General features: G+C 47.2%; 1 protein-coding gene across 3 annotated transcripts in view; it reads left to right on the top strand.

Moving 5' to 3' along the window:
- The first annotated feature begins 1175 nt into the window (after positions 1-1175).
- Positions 1176-19059, top strand: part of LOC119950146 (proton-coupled amino acid transporter 1-like) — a 51365-nt gene continuing 33481 nt past the window's right edge. For 2 of the 3 annotated variants that reach the window (XM_038772187.1, XM_038772186.1), the window contains exon 1: positions 13983-14111. The gene's annotated coding sequence lies outside the window, so the exon portion shown is untranslated. Of the gene's footprint in view, positions 1195-13982; positions 14112-19059 lie in introns of those variants that run through there. The other variant, XM_038772189.1, reaches the window with a different exon arrangement.

Raw genomic sequence — 19059 nt, 5'->3', positions numbered from 1 at the left:
AAAGGGGCGGGGCTTCGGAGGAGTCACGTGACGGGCTCCCCAGGACATATTTACTACTCTTAATTTATTCATTTATTTTACTTGTACATATATATTCTATTTAGTTTATTTTGTTAGTATGTTTGGCTTTGTTGTCTGTCTCCCCCTTCTAGACTGTGAGCCCACTGTTGGGTAGGGACCGTCTCTATATGTTGCCAAGTTGTACTTCCCAAGCGCTTAGTACAGTGCTCTGCACACAGTGAGCGCTCAATAAATACGACTGATTGATTGACTGCCAACTTGTACTTCCCAAGCGCTCAGTACAGTGCTCTGCGAACAGTAAGCGCTCAATAAATACGATTGATGATGATGATGATGATGATGATGATGATGATGACAGGGCCCTGGACGAAAGGGGCGGAGCGTTGGTGGGTCACCTGATAGGCCCGTCAAAGGTCCGGGGTGAAAAGGGGCGGGGCTTCGGTGGAGTCACGTGACGGACCCCGGAGATGAAGGGGCGGGGCCTCGGGGCAGTCACGTGACGGGTCCCTGCGGCAGAGACCGAGACAAAAGGAACGGAGCCTTGGTGGGCCACGAGATAGGCACGTCAAAGGTCCGGGATGAAAGGGGTGGGGCTTCGGAGGCGTCACGTGACGGATCCCCGAGCTTAAGGGGCGGGGCCTCGGGGCAGTCACGTGACGGGTACCTGCGGCAGAGACGAGACGAAAAGGGGCGGAGCCTAAGGCGGATCACGTGACTGGCCCGGCTTTGTCCGGGATGAAAGGGGCGGGGCTTCGGCGGAGTCACGTGACGGGCTCCCCGCGGCAGGGTCCGGCACGAAGGGAATTGTACATAGTTACTATTCTGTGTATATTACTTTGTTAATACGCTTGGTTTTGTTCCCTGGCCCCCTCCCCCTTCTAGACCGTGAGCCCGCTGTTGGGTAGGGACCGGCTCTCCAGGTTGCCGAGTTGTCCCTCCCAAAGCGCTTAGTCCAGCGCCCCGCACGCCGTGAGCGCTCAATAAATACGATCGAATGAATGAATGAATGAATGAATGAAGGGGGCTTCGGGGTGGGGCAGGTGACGTGAGCTGGGCGAGGGGGCGGGGGCTCGGCGGCGGGGGGGGGGGGTCACGTGACGGCTCCGGGGAGCGGGGAGCGGGGAGCGGCGGCGGGGATGGAGCCGGGCGGCCGGTGCTGAGGTCCGGCGGGCGGTGAGTCCGGGCTCCGGGGAGGGAGGGAGAGGGAGGGAAGGAGAGGGAGAGAGAGAGAGAGAGGGAGGGAGGGAGGGTGGGAGAGAAGGAGGGAAGGAGAGAGGGAGGGAAGAAGGGAGAGAAGGAGGGAGGGTGGAGCAGCAGCTCCCCAAGCCCCCGTCCACCGCCCCGCTCCTGCCCGCTCCCCTTGCCTGGGCTCGTTTTCATTCATTCATTTTTTCATTCATTCATATTTTATTCATTCATTCATTCATTCATTCAATCGTATTCATTGAGCGCTCACTGTGTGCAGGGCACCCCGTCCACCGCCCCGCTCCTGCCCGGTGCAATCGGCCCCCTTGCCTTGTCTCGTTTCCATGTATTCATTTGTTCATTCAATCATTCACTCATTCATTCAATCGTATTTATTGAGCGCTCACTGTGTGCAGAGCACCCCGCCCACCGCCCCGCTCCTGCCCGCTCCAGTCAGCCCCCTTGCCTTGTCTCGTTTCCATTCATTCATTCATTCATTCATTCAATCATTCATTCAGTCGTATTTATTGAGCGCTCACCGTGTGCCGAGCACCCCGTCCACCGCCCCGCGCTCCGCCCCTGCCCGCTCCAATCGGCCCCCTTGCCCGGGCTCGTTTTCATTCATTCATATTTTATTCATTCATTCATTCATTCAATCGTATTTATTGAGCGCTCACTGTGTGCAGCGCACCCCGTCCACCGCTCCGCTCCTTCCTGGTGCAATCGGACCCCTTGCCTTGTCTCATTTTCATTCATTCATTTTTTCATTCATTCACTCATTCATTCATTCAATCGTATTTATTGAGCGCTCACTGTGTGCAGAGCACCCCGTCCACTGCCCCGCTCCTGCCCGGTGCAACCGGCCCCCTTGCTTTGTCTCGTTTTCATTTATTCATTTATTCATTCAGTCATTCACTCATTTATTCATTCATATTTGTTGAGCGCTCACTGTGTGCAGAGCACCCCGTCCACCGCCCCGCACTCCGCTCCTGCCCGCTCCAATCGGCCCCCTTGCCTGGGCTCGTTTTCATTCATTCATTTTTTCATTCACTCATTCATTCATTTTTTCATTCACTCATTCATTCAATCGTATTTATTGAGCGCTCACCGTGTGCAGAGCACCCCGTCCACCGCTCCGCTCCTGCCCGGTGCAATCGGCCCCCTTGCCTTGTCTCGTTTTCATTCATTCATTCATTCATTCATTCATTCAATCATTCAATCAATCGTATTTATTGAGCACTCACTGTGTGCAGAGCACCCCGTCCACCGCCCCGCTCCTGCCCGGTGCAATCGGACCCTTTGCCTTGGCTCGTTTTCATTCACTCATTTATTCACTTATTCATTCAATCATTCACTCATTTATTCATTCATATTTATTGAGCGCTCACAGTGTGCAGAGCACCCCGTCCACTGCCCCACGCTCCGCACCTGCCCGCTCCAATCGGCCCCCTTGCCCGGGCTCGTTTTCATTCATTCATATTTTATTCATTCATTCATTCATTCAATCGTATTTATTGAGCACTCACCGTGTGCAGAGCACCCCGTCCACTGCTCCGCTCCTGCCTGGTGCAATCGGACCCCTTGCCTTGTCTCGTTTTCATTCATTCATTTTTTCAATCATTCATTCATTCATTCATTCAATCGTATTTATTGAGCGCTCACTGTGTGCAGACCACCCCGTCCACCGCTCCGCTCCTGCCCGGTGCAACCGGCCCCCTTGCCTTGTCTCGTTTTCATTTATTCATTTATTCATTCAATCATTCACTCATTTATTCATTCATATTTATTGAGCGCCCACTGTGTGCAGAGCACCCCGTCCACCGCCCCGCACTCCGCTCCTGCCCGCTCCAGTCAGCCCCCTTGCCTGGGCTCGTTTTCATTCATTCATTCATTCGTTCATTCATTCAATCGTATTTATTGAGCGCTCACTGTGTGCCGAGCACCCCGTCTACCGCTCCGCTCCTGCCCGGTGCAATCGGCCCCCTTGCCTCGTCTCGTTTTCATTCATTCATTTATTCATTCAATCATTCACTCATTTACTCATTCATATTTATTGAGCGCTCACCGTGTGCAGAGCACCCCGTCCACCACACCGCTCCTGCCCGGTATAATCGGACCCTTTGCCTTGTCTCGTTTTCATTAATTCATTTATTCATTCATTCACTCATTCATTCATATTTATGGAGCGCTCACTGTGTGCAGAGCATCCTGTCCACCGCTCTGCTTCTGCCCGGTGCAATCGGCCTCCTTGCCTTGTCTCGTTTTCATTCATTCATTCCTTCATTCACTCAGTCGTATTTATTGAGCGCTCACTGTGTGCAGAGCACCCCGTCCACCGCCTCACGCTCCACTCCTGCCGGGTGCAGTCAGCCCCCTTGCCTTGGCTTGTTTTCATTCCTTCCTTCCTTCCTTCCTTCCTTCATTCATCCATTCACTCACTCACTCACTCATTCATTCATTCAATCGGACTTATTGAGCACTTACTGTGTGCAGAGTACCCCGTCCACCGCCCCACGCTCCGCCCCTGCCCGGTGCAGTCGCCCCCCTTGCTTTGTCTCGTTTTTATTCATTCAGCGCTTAGAACAGTGCCTTGCACATAGTAAGCGCTTAATAAATGCCATTATTATTATTATTATTAATCCATTCACTCATTCATTCACCCATTCACTCACTCATTCATTCATTCAATCGTATTTATTGAGCGCTCACTGTGTGCAGAGCACTCCGTCCACCGCCCCACGCTCCGCTCCTGCCCGGTACAATCGGCCCCCTTGCCTTGGCTCGTTTTCATTCATTCATTCATTCATGCATTCATTCAATCATATTTATTGAGCGCTCATTGCGTGCAGAGCACTGGACTAAGCGCTTGGGAACGTACAAGTCGGCAACATCTAGAGACGGTCCCTACCCCACAGCGGGCTCACAGTCTAGAAGGGGGAGACAGACGGCAAAACAAAACATATTAACAAAATAAAATAAACAGAATGAATATGTACAAGTAAGATAGAGTAATAAATGTATATTTATATACATTAATAAATATATGGTAAATATATGGTAATATATTTATATATATTTTATATATATAGTAAATATATTTACCAGATATGTAACATGTGATAAATATATGTACCTATATATACATATATACACATGTATATACATGTATATATACATATATACATGTATATATACATACATACATATACATACATATATATGTATATATGTATGTGTATGTATATATGTGTGTGTGTATATATATATATATATTATATATATGTATGTATATATGTATATATATACAGGTGCTGTGGGGAAGGGAAGGAGGTAAGTGAGCCCGCTCTTCTAGACTGTGAGCCCGCTGTTGGGTAGGGACCGTCTCTATATGTTGCCAACTTGTACTTCCCAAGCGCTTAGTACAGTGCTCTGCACACAGTAAGCTCTCAATAAATACGAGTGAATGAATGAATGAAAGTGAGGCAGGGGGGATGGGGAGGGGGAGAGGAAAAAGGGGGCTCAGTGTGGGAAGGCCTCCTGGAGGAGGTGAGCTCTCAGTAGGGCCTTGAAGGGAGGAAGAGAGCTAGCTTGGCGGATGAGGGGAGGGAGGGCTTTCCAGGCCAGGGGGAGCACACAGTGTGCTCTGCACACAGTAAGCGCTCAATAAATACGATTGATTGATTGATTGATTGAGGACGTGGGCCACAGGTGAGAACGAGGCCCAGTGAGGAGGTTAGTGGTGGTAGAGGAGCGGAGGGTGCGAGAAAGAGATTAGGGAGGTGAGGTAGGAGGGGGCGAGGGGATGGACAGCCTTGAAACCCAGGGTGAGGAGGTTTTGCTTGATTGGTAGGTTGACAGGCAACCACTGGAGATTTTTGAGGAGGAGAGTGACATAATAATAATAATAATAATAATAATAATGGCATTTATTAAGCGCTTACTAGGTGCAAAGCACTGTTCTAAGCGCTGGGGAGGTTACAAGGTGATCAGGGTGTCCCATGCGGGGCTCACAGTCTTAATCCTCATTTTACAGATGAGGTAACTGAGGCACAGAGAAGTGAAGTGACTTGCCCAAAGTCACACAGCTGACAATTGGCGGAGCCGGGATTTGAACCCATGACCTCTGACTCCAAAGCCCGGGCTCTTTCAAGTGAGCCACGCTGCTTCGTGACATGCCCGGAGCGTTTCTGTACAAAGAGAATCCGGGCAGCAGAGTGAAGCATAGGCTGAAGCGGGGAGGGACAGGAGGATGGGAGATCAGAGGGGAGGCTGAGGCAGTAATCATCAATCATCATCATCAATTGTATTTATTGAGCACTTACTATGTGCAGAGCACTGTACTAAGCGCTTGGGAAGTAATCCCGTCGGGATAGGATGAGAGATTGAACCAGTTTGAGCGCCTCCCGGGTGCAGAGCGCTGGACTGAGCGCTTGGAACATGCAACTCAGCATCAGTTAAAGACCATCCCTGCCCAACAACGGGCTCACAGTCGTCTAGTTTTCTCTGTCCGTCTCCCCCCTTAATAGTAATGATGGCTTTTGTTAAGCGCTTACTATGTGCCAAGCCCTGTTCTAAACGCTGGAGTGGATACGAGGTGATCAAGGTTGGCCCACGCGGGGCTCACAGTCTTAGTCCCCATTTGACAGATGAGGGAACTGAGGCCCAGAGAAGTTAAATGGTTTGCCCAAGGTCACACAGCTAAGTGGCAGAGTTGGGATTCGAATCTGTGACATGTGACTCCGAAGCCCGGGCTCTTTCCAATGAGCCACATTAAGCACTTACTATGTGTGAAGCACTGTTCTAAGCGCTGGGGGGGATACGAGGTGATCAAGGTTGGCCCACGGGGGGCTCAGAGTCTGTCACCATTTGACAGATGAGGTAACTGAGGCCCAGAGATGTTAAATGGTTTGCCCAAGGTCACACAGCTAAGTGGCGGAGTCGGGATTCGAATCTATGACCTGTGACTCCAAAGCCCGGGCTCTTTCCAGCGAGCCACGTTAAGCACTTACTATGTGCGAAGCACCGTTCTAAGCACTGGGGGGGATACAAGGTGATCAAGGTTGGCCCACGGGGGGCTCACAGTCTGTCCCCATTTGACAGATAAGGGAACTGAGGCCCAGAGAAGTTAAATGGTTTGCCCAAGGTCACGCAGCTAAGTGGCGGAGTCGGTATTCGAATCCATGACCTGTGACTCCAAAGCCCAGGCTCTTTCCACCGAGCCACGTTAAGCACTTACTATGTGTGAAGCACTGTTCTAAGCGCTGGGGGGGATGCAAAGTGATCGAGGTTGGCCCACGGGGGGCTCACAGTCTTCATCCCCATTTGACAGATGAGGGAACTGAGGCCCAGAGATGTTAAATGGTTTGCCCAAGGTCACACAGCTAAATGGCGGAGTTGGGATTCGAATCCATGACCTGTGACTCCAAAGCCCAGGCTCTTTCCACCGAGCCACGTTAAGCACTTACTGTGTGCAAAGCACTGTTCTAAGTGCTGGGGGGGATGCAAGGTGATCAAGGTTGTCCCACGGGGGGCTCACAGTCTTCATCCCCATTTGACAGATGAGGGAACTGAGGCCCAGAGATGTTAAATGGTTTGCCCAAGGTCACGCAGCTAAGTGGCGGAGTCGGGATTCGAATCCATGACCTGTGACTCCAAAGCCCAGGCTCTTTCCACCGAGCCACGTTAAGCACTTACTGTGTGCAAAGCACTGTTCTAAGTGCTGGGGGGGATGCAAGGTGATCAAGGTTGTCCCACGGGGGGCTCACAGTCTTCATCCCCATTTGACAGATGAGGGAACTGAGGCCCAGAGATATTAAATGGTTTGCCCAAGGTCACGCAGCTGACAAGCGGCAGAGGCGGAATTAGAACCCATGACCTCTGACTCCGAAGCCCGGGCTCTTTCCACCGAGCCACGTTAAGCACTTACTATGTGCGAAGCCCTGTTCTAAGCGCTGGGGGGATACAAGGTGATCAGGTTGTCCCACGTGGAGCTCACAGTCTTCATCCCCATTTTACAGATGAGGGAACTGAGGCACAGAAAAGTGAAGGGACTTCTAGCCTTGTGAGCCCGTTGTTGGGTAGGGATTGTCTCTGATGCCGAATTGTACTTTCCAAGCGCTTAGTCCAGTGCTCTGCACACAGTAAGCGCTCAATAAACGCGATTAAATGAATGAATATTTGTACATATTTATTATTCTATTAAAAATGCATATGTATCTATAATTCTTTTTATCTATTTTGATGGTATTGACACCTGTCTCCTTGTTTTGTGTTGTTTGTCTCCCTCTTCTAGACTGGGAGCCCGTTGTTGGGTAGGGACCGTCTCTAGATGTTGCCGATTTGTACTTCCCAAGCGCTTAGTACAGTTCTCTGCATGCAGGAAGCGCTCAATAAATACGATGGAATGAATGAATGAATGCTGCTTCCCATATCCCCAGCAGGGAGCAACCCCCAATTCATTCAGTCCTATTGTTTGAGAGCGCTTCCTGTGTGCAGAGCACTGTACTAAGCGCTTAGCACTGTAGTAATGGCTCCAGTTTATTCAATCATATTTATTGAGAGCACTTGCTGTGTGCAGAGCACTGTACTAAGCGCGTAGAACTGTACTGATGGCCCCAATTCATTCAATTGTATTTATCGAGAGCGCTTACTGTGTGCAGAGCACTGTATTAAGCGCTTACCACTGTGCTAATGGCTCCAGTTCATTCAATCGTATTTATCGAGAGTGCTTACTGTGTGCAGAACACTGTACTGAGCGCTTAGCGCTGTACTAATGGCTCCAATTCATTCAATCGTATTTATCGAGAGCGCTTACTGTGTGCAGAGCACTGTACTAAGCGCTTAGCACTGTAGTAATGGCTCCAGTTTATTCAATCATATTTATCGAGAGCGCTTGCTGTGTGCAGAGCACTGTACTAAGCGCTTGGAACTGTACTGATGGCTCCAATTCATTCAATCGTATTTATCGAGAGCGCTTACTGTGTGCAGAGCACTGTACTAAGCGCTTAGCACTGTACTGATGGCTCCAATTCATTCAGTCGTATTTATCGAGAGCGCTTACTGTGTGCAGAACACTGTACTGAGCGCTTAGCGCTGTACTAATGGCTCCAATTCATTCAATCGTATTTATCGAGAGCGCTTACTGTGTGCAGAGCACTGTACTAAGCGCTTACCACTGTAGTAGTGGCTCCAGTTAATTCAATCATATTTATCGAGAGCGCTTACTGTGTGCAGAGCACTGTACTAAGCGCTTGGAACTGTACTGATGGCTCCAATTCATTCAGTCGTATTTATCGAGAGCGCTTACTGTGTGCAGAGTACTGTACTAAGCGCTTACCACTGTGCTAATGGCACCAATTCATTCAATCGTATTTATCGAGAACGCTTTCTGTGTGCACACAGAACACTGTATTAAGCGCTTAGCGCTGTACTAATGGCTCCAATTCATTCAATCGTATTTATCGAGAGCGCTTACTGTGTGCAGAACACTGTACTGAGCGCTTAGCGCTGTACTAATGGCTCCAATTCATTCAATTGTATTTATCGAGAGCGCTTTCTGTGTGCAGAACACTGTACTGAGCGCTTAGCGCTGTACTAATGGCTCCAATTCATTCAATTGTATTTATTGAGAGCGCTTACTGTGTGCAGAGCACTGTACTAAGCGCTTACCACTGTGTTAATGGCGCCAATTCATTCAATCGTATTTATCGAGAACGCTTTCTGTGTGCACACAGAACACTGTACTAAGCGCTTAGCACCGTACTAATGGCTCTAATTCATTCAATCGTATTTATCGAGAGCGCTTACTGTGTGCAGAGCACTGTACTAAGCGCTTCCCACTGTAGTAGTGGCTCCAGTTTATTCAATCATATTTATCGAGAGCGCTTACTGTGTGCAGAGCACTGTACTAAGCGCTTGGAACTGTACTGATGGCTCCAATTCATTCAATCGTATTTATCGAGAGCGCTTACTGTGTGCAGAGCACTGTACTGAGCGCTTAGCGCTGTACTGATGGCTCCAATTCATTCAGTCGTATTTATCGAGAGCGCTTACTGTGTGCAGAACACTGTACTAAATGCTTAGCACTGTACTAATGGTTCCAGTTCATTCAATCGTATTTATCGAGAGCGCTTTCTGTGTGCGGAACACTGTACTGAGCGCTTAGCGCCGTACTAATGGCTCCAATTCATTCAATCGTATTTATCGAGAGCGCTTACTGTGTGCAGAGCACTGTACTAAGCGCTTACCACTGTGCTAATGGCTCCAATTCATTCAATCGTATTTATCGAGAACGCTTTCTCTGTGCACACAGAACACTGTACTAAGCGCTTAGCGCCGTACTAATGGCTCCAATTCACTCAATCGTATTTATCGAGAGCGCTTACTGTGTGCAGAGCACTGTACTAAGCGCTTAGCACTGTAGTAATGGCTTTGATCCCTCCCCTCTTTTCCCCCCCACCCACCTCAGCCTTTGTTCCAGCCATTCTCACTTGGCTTTGCCATTCTCACGTTTTACTGCGGTTTCAGCGGAGATTGAAATTAAAGTCCAGTATGAATTCTTTCTTCCCCATCTTCCTCCCTAGTCTCCCCCTCCAGCCCACCCCCAAGCCCTTGTTGGGTAGGGACCGTCTCTATGTGTTGCCGATTTATACTCCTGAAGCGCTCAATACAGTGCTCTGCACGCAGTCAGCGCCCAATAAATACGATTGAATGAATGAATGAGATTCATCTGCTTAAGTTTAAAGGAGAACCGGGGATCCGTGGAGGTTGGCGGTGATGGGGAATGATGACTTTGCCATCAACTTGTACTTCCCAAGCGCTTAGTACAGTGCTCCGCGCACAGTAAGCGCTCAATACATACGATTGATTGATTGATTGGCCTGATGAGCAACTGTGCATGTTTTCCTTAAGGATTGATAGCATCGCCAATCTCTAGGTATTCAAATAGACTTGGGGGTGTGTGTGTGTGTATGTTTTAACTGGCTTTGTCTACATCATAACTCCTTTTTTCTTCTCATTCCCTTTCCCTGGAATGTTTGGCGTAAATACATTCGGTTTTGAAGATAGGGTGGGAGTCCCTATCTCTGATTTGCAACCTTGTTCTATTTTCCAGACGTAAAAAGGGCGTTGTCTCCTGTGCCTGGTTCAGCTCTTTATACGCCGTCAATTTTCAGCCAGTAATTGTCAGGGAATGGAAGGCAGTTAAGTGCTTGGTCAGACAGGTCTGCTTCAGTTTTCCGGCCAGAGCCTTCTCCCCTCTGTATTAATCAATCGGTGATATTTATCGAGTACTGGCTATGTGCAGAGCACTTATTAAGCCCTTGGGAGAGTACAGTACAGCAGAATTAGCAGACACGTTCCCTGCCCTTAACAACCTTATGTCTAGAATATTAAGTATTCATAGTACGGCCACATCTGAAGCCGGTTGCCCTGGAAACTAATAACCCGGGTCATCGAGGCATCCATGCGACGGTTTTGTTTTCCCGTCTCTGATTTGGTTGGGTTACCTCCTGGCAGAAGCTGGAAAAGTCTTTCCTAATGAAAGTTGTAAGGTTTACTTAAAGCTTTGGCTGGCTTCTAAGTTCAATACAGTCAGCTGTCTAGGTCCCCTTTCAATCAGTCAATCAATCAATCGTATTTATTGAGCGCTTACTGTGTGCAGAGCACTGTACTAAGCGCTTGGGAAGTACAAGTTGGCAACATATAGAGACAGTCCCTACCCAACAGTGGGCTCACAGTCTAAAAGGGGGAGACAGACAACAAAGCCAGACGTACTAACAGTCTTGCTTTTTGCTCTCCTGGAGGGCTGCCTGAAGTCAAGGAGCATTTATCCAATATCAGCTTGGCTACTTCAGTCAATAAATCGATCAATCGATGGTATTTATTGAGCACTTATATTGTGCACGGAGCACTGTACCAAGCGCTTGGGAGAGTACAGCCGAGTTGTTAAACCTGTTCCCGGCTCATATAAGGAGCTTATCAGCCTCCTCGCTAATCTCTCTGCCTCTCATTACTCTCTTCTCCAGTCCATACTAAACTCTTCTGCCCAGATCTGTCTTCCGAAATGTCATTCTGCACGTGACTTCCAGTAATAATTACAATTATGGTATTTGTTAAGGGCTTTACCATATGTCAAGCACTTTTCTAAGCTCAGGTTGGACAGAGTCCCTCTCCCACTTGGACTCACAGTGTAAACAGGAGGGAGAACAGGTTTTGAATCCCTATTTTATTGTGATGGAAACTGACGCCCAGAGAAATTAAGTGACACTTGCCCAAGGTCACACAAGCCAGTGCGTGACAGAGCCGGGTTTAGAACCCAGGTCCTCTAACTTCATTCATTCATTCATTCAATCATATTTATTGAGCGCTTACTGTGTGCAGAACACTGTACTAAGCGCTTGGGAAGTACAAGTTGGCAACGTATAGAGACGGTCCCTTCCCCACAACGGGCTCACAGTCTAGAAGGGGGAGACAGACAGCAAAATAAAACATGTGGACAGGTATCAAGCCATCAGAATAAATAGAAATAAAGCTAGATCATCATCATCATCAATCGTATTTATTGAGCGCTTACTATGTGCAGAGCACTGTACTAAGCGCTTGGGAAGTACAAATTGGCAACATATAGAGACAGTCCCTACCCAACAGTGGGCTCACAGTCTAAAAGGGGGATGCACAGCATTAACAAAATAAATAGAATAGTAAATATGTACAAGTAAAATAACTAGTGTAATAAATCTGTACAAACATATATACAGGTGCTATGGGGAGGGGAAGAAGGTACGGCGGGGCCCAGGCCTGTGCTTTTTCTACTATGCCACTCTGCTTCCACTCTCCAGGGTTGCCTATTCAGTGAAGCAGCATGGCTCAGGGGAAAGAGCCCAGGCTTTGGAGTCAGAGGTCATGGGTTCAAATCCCGGCTCGGCCACTTGTCAGCTGTGTGACTTTGGGCAAGTCACTTCACTTCTCTGGGCCTCAGTGACCTCATCTGGAAAATGGGGATGAAGACTGTGAGCCCCCCACCCCCCCCCACCCCGTGGGACAACCTGATCACCTTCTAACCTCCCCAGTGCTTAGAACAGTGCTTGGCACATAGTAAGTGTTTAACAAATACCATTATTATTATTATTACTACTACTACTCTCTGCATCAAACAGAAACTCTGGATCCACTGCTTTGAGGTGCTCAGTCAGTTCTGTTTCTCATATTTATTCACTCTCTTATCTCCTTTTCATTACACCTAAGCTTGTGTTCTTCAGTTCTCTCAAGCTAACCTACTCACTGGACCTTATTCTCTTCTCCCTTCCTCTGACCTCTTGCTACCTCCCCCTTCGTAGCCAATAGACCACAGCTCTCCCCATCTTCAGAGGCCTTTGGAAATCACATCTCCTTCAGGAGAACTTCCCTGATTAATTTCTAATCTCCCAAACCACTAACATCCCCACTCTCCAGGCATAGCGCTACTTTTGTATATATCTCGTGTACTTCATCTTATCAATAATTTATTTTAGTGGGTCTCTCTCCCACTAGGTGTAAACTCCCTGAGGGCGGGGATCCATGTCTACTAACTCTAATGTAGCCTCAAAAGTGCTTAGTACAGTGTTCTGCACACAGTAATGATGTGTGCAGAACACATCAATAACAATAATAATATTAATTAATAATAACAATAAATAATATACCATACAATAATATAATAATATAGAATAATATACTATCACATAATAATATATAATTAATGTAATAGTATTATAATATATAATAATATATTATATAATAATATATAATAATATTATATAATAATAAAATATAATAATCTTAAGCCCCTACTGCAGTGAGCCCAGACGATACAGTCCCGATCCTATGGAGGGCTCATGGTCTAAGTGGGAGAGAGGAAAAAGTACTTTATCCATATCTTACAGGTGAGGAAACTGAGCTGCTTACTGCTTGAGATTGGCCCAAAGTCATTTCATTCACTCAGTTGTATTCATTGCGTGCTTATGGTATGCAGAGCTCTGTACTAATCGTTTGGGAGAGTACAGTATAACAGAGCATAGAGGTGACAGCCAGAGATAGAATCAGTTTCCCTGACTCTCATCCCTGAACTTTTTCCACAAGATGCCTTCCTCACTCGACGCTTAATAATAATTATAATAATAATGGCATTTATTAAGCGTTTACTGTGTGCAAAGCACTGTTCTAAGCGTTGAACTTGACTGATTGGTCGATCGTTAGTTGGGGAAGCATTATCTCCAGGCCCAAGGAGGCTAGAGAAGCATCGTAGCCTAGTGCAAAGCGAATGGGTTTGGGAGTCAGGAGACCTGGGTTTTAATCCTGGCTCTGCCGCTTGTGACCTTGGGCAAGTCACTTTACTCCTCTGGCCCTCAGTTACCTCATCTGTAAAATGGAGATTAAGACTGTGAGCCCCATGTGAGACCTGGACTGTGTCCAACCTGATTATTTTGTATGTACCCCAGCACTTATAGTACAGAGCCTGGCACGTAATAAGCACTTAATAAATACCATTTTTTAAAAAAGATGCCCGTAATGTAAAGTTGTTTTGAGAATGTTTGTGTTCAAGGGGTGATATTAAGCACTGGGGAGTCTCTTAATGTTGCTGCTAACTCTGTGGTACTCTTGCAAGCACATAGTACAGAGTAAACATCAAATACCATTGATGGATTGAGTTCAGCTAGTATGATGTCTCTCCCTCTGTCATAATTGTGTTCAGATTCCGCCCCCTCCTCCCCTTCTGTCCTGACTTGCTCCAGAATCTCAGGTGGTCACAGCATCCTGGACAGCCGGGGCTGAAATTGCGGATGGAATGAAAGGCTTCTGGACCTGACACTCCTCTTTGGGACTTCTTTCTCCCTCCCCTCTCCTTCATCTTATGTAACTGTTCCCAGGTATCTATAACCCGGCTTCCTCTGTTTGTAGCTCTCTTCCTGAAATTTTGTCCTGGTAGTAAGTAATGAATCGGGGCCTTAAAGGCTAGACACTTAGGTTTGCATCAGGTACTGTTCTGAGATCACTGTTATTAATGCTTGTGGATTTTCCCCTGGAGACCATAGCTGCAAAACACTTCTGTGATCACTTAACTGAAATAGTGGTCCGTCATGGGGGACACTGACACAGGGGAGGTGATGTGGCTTGGCAAAAATCAAGGAGGGAACCTATGTTCTGGCTGTCCCTTGGCTCTTGTCTCTGCCTTGATTTGCCCTGATTTGCTCCCTTTATTCACTCCCACCTTCAGCCCCACAGCACTTATGTCCATATCAATAATTTATTTATATTAACGTCCCTCTCCCCGTCTAGACCGTAACCTTGTTGTGGGCAGAGAACGTGTCTGCCAACTCTGTTATATTGTACTCTCCCAAGCACTTAGCACAGTGCTCTGTACTCAGTAAGCGCTCAAAAAATACGATCGATTGATTGCCTTCTCGTGAGTCAGATTGGTGGAATGCTGGCTATTTGAAATTTAAAACCTCCAGTTGCGGAATCTCTTATCTTTCTTCCTTCTCATGTCAGCTGGCTTTTTGCTGCTCTGTTTGCTCTAGTGGTAGAATTGTCTTTTTAAAATAATTCTCAGCAGTCCATTAACCTGGGATGGATTTCACTTCTCCTTTCTGCTGGTCCCATGGGTTTTGCTTTCCACTGACGTCGGCAGTTTTGCTCAGTTGAAGCTGCTTCGGTGCTGGTGGTGCAGTGCATGAGACTGAAAACTGAACAGTGGGTTCTCACTCGATCATGCTCTCTAGTCGACACCAGGCACGTATGCAATCGTATCTTTTGTATTGATTTCCCCTACCACTCATCTATTTTAATGTCTGTCCCCTCTTGCAGACTGTAAGCTCCTTCTGGGTAGGGATTGAGTCTAGCAACTCTGTTGTACTCCCCCAAGCACTTAGTACAGTGGAAAGTGCTCAAATACCATAGGTTGAGGAAGGTTTCACTGATGGTGAAGTTCATCTATGCCTATATGACTGAAAAGGCCGACATGGGATCCACAGTCCTAGCCACTTGGATCATCAATCAGTCCATCAGTGAAATTGATTGAGCACTTACTGAATGCAGAACACTGTACTAAGAGCGTGGAAGAGTACAATACAACAGAATTGGTAGTCACATCCCTGCTTACAAGGTTACAGTTTAGAGGGGGAGACAGATGTTAAAAGAAATTATGGATACGTTCATAAGTGCTGTGCAGATGAGGGTGGTTACACAAAAACGTCATCCCTGTGGGTGATGGTTCTACTTAATATTTTTAGCGCACAGTGCTTTTTTCTCTTTTGATTCTTTTGTGGAGCTTCTGCTCAGAGAGCCACCGTCTCCTTGATGGCAATGTGAAATGCAGGTCTGTCCACTGCAGCTGACTCCCAGTTTTCAGCTGGGTCCCAACACCATCCGAAGCTTTGTTTTCCCACGCCCTTAAGATGCTTCCTCTACCCTCCCTGCTTTCGGTTCCCCAGTTTCCTTTCTCTGCAGCAGCCATTCAGTATCCGGCTTCCCCTAATTCTCCTCACACGTCCCACTCAGTGTAGCTGTATTAAGATGAGCAGAGCTTCGATAATGGAGTCAATGTCCCGAGACTTCATTGTTGGTAATTCTGTCTTGTCATTCGCTACTGAGTCTGGCCCATAAGTGATGCTGGTGGAACTTTTCAAGGAGGTGCTTTTAGCACTTAATAATAGCGTGGCTTAGTGGAAAGAGCACGGACTTTGGAGTCAGAGATCATGGGTTCAAATCTCGGCTCCGCCAGTTGTCAGCTGTGTGACTTTGGGCAAGTCACTTCACTGTGCCTCAGTTAACCTCCCCAGCGCTTTGCACATAGTAAGCACTTAATAAATGCCATTATTGTTATTAAGTGGTAGAACCGGAATTAGAACCCAAGTCCCCTGACTTCTGAGCCCATGCTTTTTCCACTAGGCTATGCCACTTCTCCGGAAACAAGACTGACAGACCCAGAGGCGTCTTCTAGGTCCACCTCATTTAGGGAGCAGAGTATCATGCGCCCGGCAAGGGGACGGATATCCCGGCCACAGCAGTCTTGAACAGGCCTTTTCTTTCCCGCAGGTGTCTTGGCACCGGTCAAAGTCACCTCTACGTGGATATCCTCTTCCTGGCACCTCAAACTCAACCTGTCCAAAATTGAACTCCCCATCTTCCCTCCCAAATCCTATCCTCCTAACCTTCCCATCATTGTATCATCAATCAATCGTGCTTACTATGTGCAGAGCACTGTACTAAAAGCAGGGGAGAGTTCACTATAACAGAATTAGCAGGTACGTTCCCTGCCCATAGCAAGTTTACAGTGTCATATTTATCGAGTGCTTACTGTTTGCAGAACACTGTGCTAAGTGCGTGGGAGGGTAAAATGTAACAGTAGAGTTGACATAACTACCATCCTCCCTGTTCTTGACCATTGACCGTAACTGCAGTTGAACCAAAACTCATGACCTTTAAGCAAGGCTGCAGACCCAGATTTCTCTGTGAAGAAGCTTCCGCAGCAATGCCTCCTGTGCGGCTTGTCTCCTTGATCTTGTCCAAGGAGACCCTTATGCGGGATATAAACTGCTCCGGGCATAATTGAGGCCATCTCTTGCACCAGAGCCCAGCCTATGCAAATACATAAGAATCGCAAGCATCTACCTAGTTGCTTTTAATGGACTGCACTTACAGCAGTGCAAATGCAGCCCTCCTCTGGGCTGGGCGAATCCAGGATTGATTTCTTTGGGGAGAAATGTCGTTTTGATCCAACTGGAAGTGAGACCAGGTGCTGTAACCTCTCCCAATTTTTTTTTTTTATGGTATTTGTTAAGTGCATATTATGTTCCGGGCACTGTACTGAGCGCTAGGGTGAATACTCAGGAATTGTACTGAGCGTTAGGTTGGATACAAGCCACTCAGGTTTGACATAATCTATGTCCCACATGGGACTCACAGTCTTAATCCCCTTTTCTCATGAGAAGCAGTGGAAAGAGCACGGGCTTTGGAGTCAGAGGTCATGGGTTCAAATCCCGGCTCCGCCAATTGTCAGCTGTGTGACTTTGGGCAAGTCACTTAACTTCTCTGGGCCTCAGTTACCTCATCTGTAAAATGGGGATTAAGACTGTGAGCCCCCCGTGGGACAACATGATCGCCTTGTAACCTCCCCAGCGCTTAGAACGGTGCTTTGCACATAGTAAGTGCTTAATAAACGCCATCATTATTATTATCATATAGGGTAGCTGAGGTACAGAGAGGGTTGACTTGCCCAAGGTCACAGAGCAGACACGTGGTTCAGCCAGGATTAGAACCCAGGTCCTCCGACTCCTAGGCCCACGCTCTTTCCATTAGGCTGCACTGCTTCTCCCCTTCTAGGTTACGTAGAATCTCTTGAGATTTTAGCCTGGGAGCTAGTTATGTCTTAATGTCCTATCCTAATAAAAGTGGGGTATTTAAGCTCTTACTGTGCACCAGCCACTGTACTAAGCGCTGGAATAGGTACAAGTAATTGGGTTAGACACAGTCCCTGTCCTACATTGGGCTCACAGCCTTAATCCTCATTTTACAGATGAGGTAACTGAGGCACAGAGAAGTCAAGTGATTGCCCAAGGTCATACAGCAGACAAGTGGCAGAGCTGGGATTAGAAACCAAGTCTTTTTTTTTTTAATGGTATTTGTTAAGCACTTACTAGGTGCCAGGCACTCTTCTAAGTGCTGGTGTAGATAAAATCTGATTAATTTGGAGGCAGATCATGTCCCGTAGGGAGCTCACAGTCTTAATCTCCATTTTACTGAGGCACAGAGAAGTGATATGTCCTGGCCAAGGTCACACAGCAGACAGGTGGCAGAACCAGAATTAGAACCCATATCCTTCTGATTACCAGGCCCATGCTCTTTCCACGAGGCAACGCTGCTTCCCAAGTATTCATTCAATTATATTTATTGAGCATTTACTGTGTGTAGAGCATTGGACCAAGAGTGTGGGAGTGTTCATCAGAAGCAGCGTGGCTCAATCATCATCATCAATCGTATTTATTGAGTGCTTACTATGTGCAGAGCAATGTACTAAGCACTTGGGAAGTACAAATTGGCAACATATAGAGACAGTCCCTACCCAACAGTGGGCTCACAGTCTAAAAGGGGGAGAGCCTGGGCTTGGGAGTCAGAGGTCATGGGTTCTAATCCCGGCTTTGCCACTTGTCTGCTGTGTGACCTTGGGGAAGTCACATACCTTCTCTGTGCCTCAGTTCCCTTATCTGTAAAATGGGGATTAAGACTGTGAACTCCATGTGGGATAATATGATTACCTTGTATCGACCCCAGCGCTTAGAACAGTGCTTGGCAAATAGTAAGCACTTAAAAATACCATTTATTATTATTATTATTATTATTATTATTACAACAAGAAACAGACACATTCCCTGCCCATAATGAGTTTACAGTCCAGCAGGGCAGAGACAGACATTAGTATAAATAATTACTATTAATATACTATTACTATTCTGTTACAGTACTACTGCTCATCTCCTGCAGGTAGCATTGCTTAGAAGAGCAGAAACCAGAGGAGAAAAATGTCTTCAGTACTGCCTCTTTTGTATTCTTCCAAGCACGTAGTGCAATTGCTTTATGCAGAGGAAGCACCCAACAAATACCACTGGTTCAGGCAGTGAGTCATACTGAGTTCTTACTGTGTGCAGAGCACAGTAGCATGGCTCAGTGGAAAAGAGCCCAGGCTTTGGAGTCAGAGGTCATGGGTTCAAATCCCGGCTCTGCCAATTGCCAGCTGTGTGACTTTGGGCAAGTCACTTCACTTCTCTGGGCCTCAGTTCCCTCATCTGTAAAATGGGGGTTAAGACTGAGCCCTTCGTG

Source organism: Tachyglossus aculeatus, chromosome X1, assembly GCF_015852505.1.
Source record: "Tachyglossus aculeatus isolate mTacAcu1 chromosome X1, mTacAcu1.pri, whole genome shotgun sequence".
NCBI classification, from domain to species: domain Eukaryota; kingdom Metazoa; phylum Chordata; class Mammalia; order Monotremata; family Tachyglossidae; genus Tachyglossus; species Tachyglossus aculeatus.
Note: the sequence above shows the minus strand (reverse complement) of the source record. Positions and strands in the feature narration are given on the sequence as shown.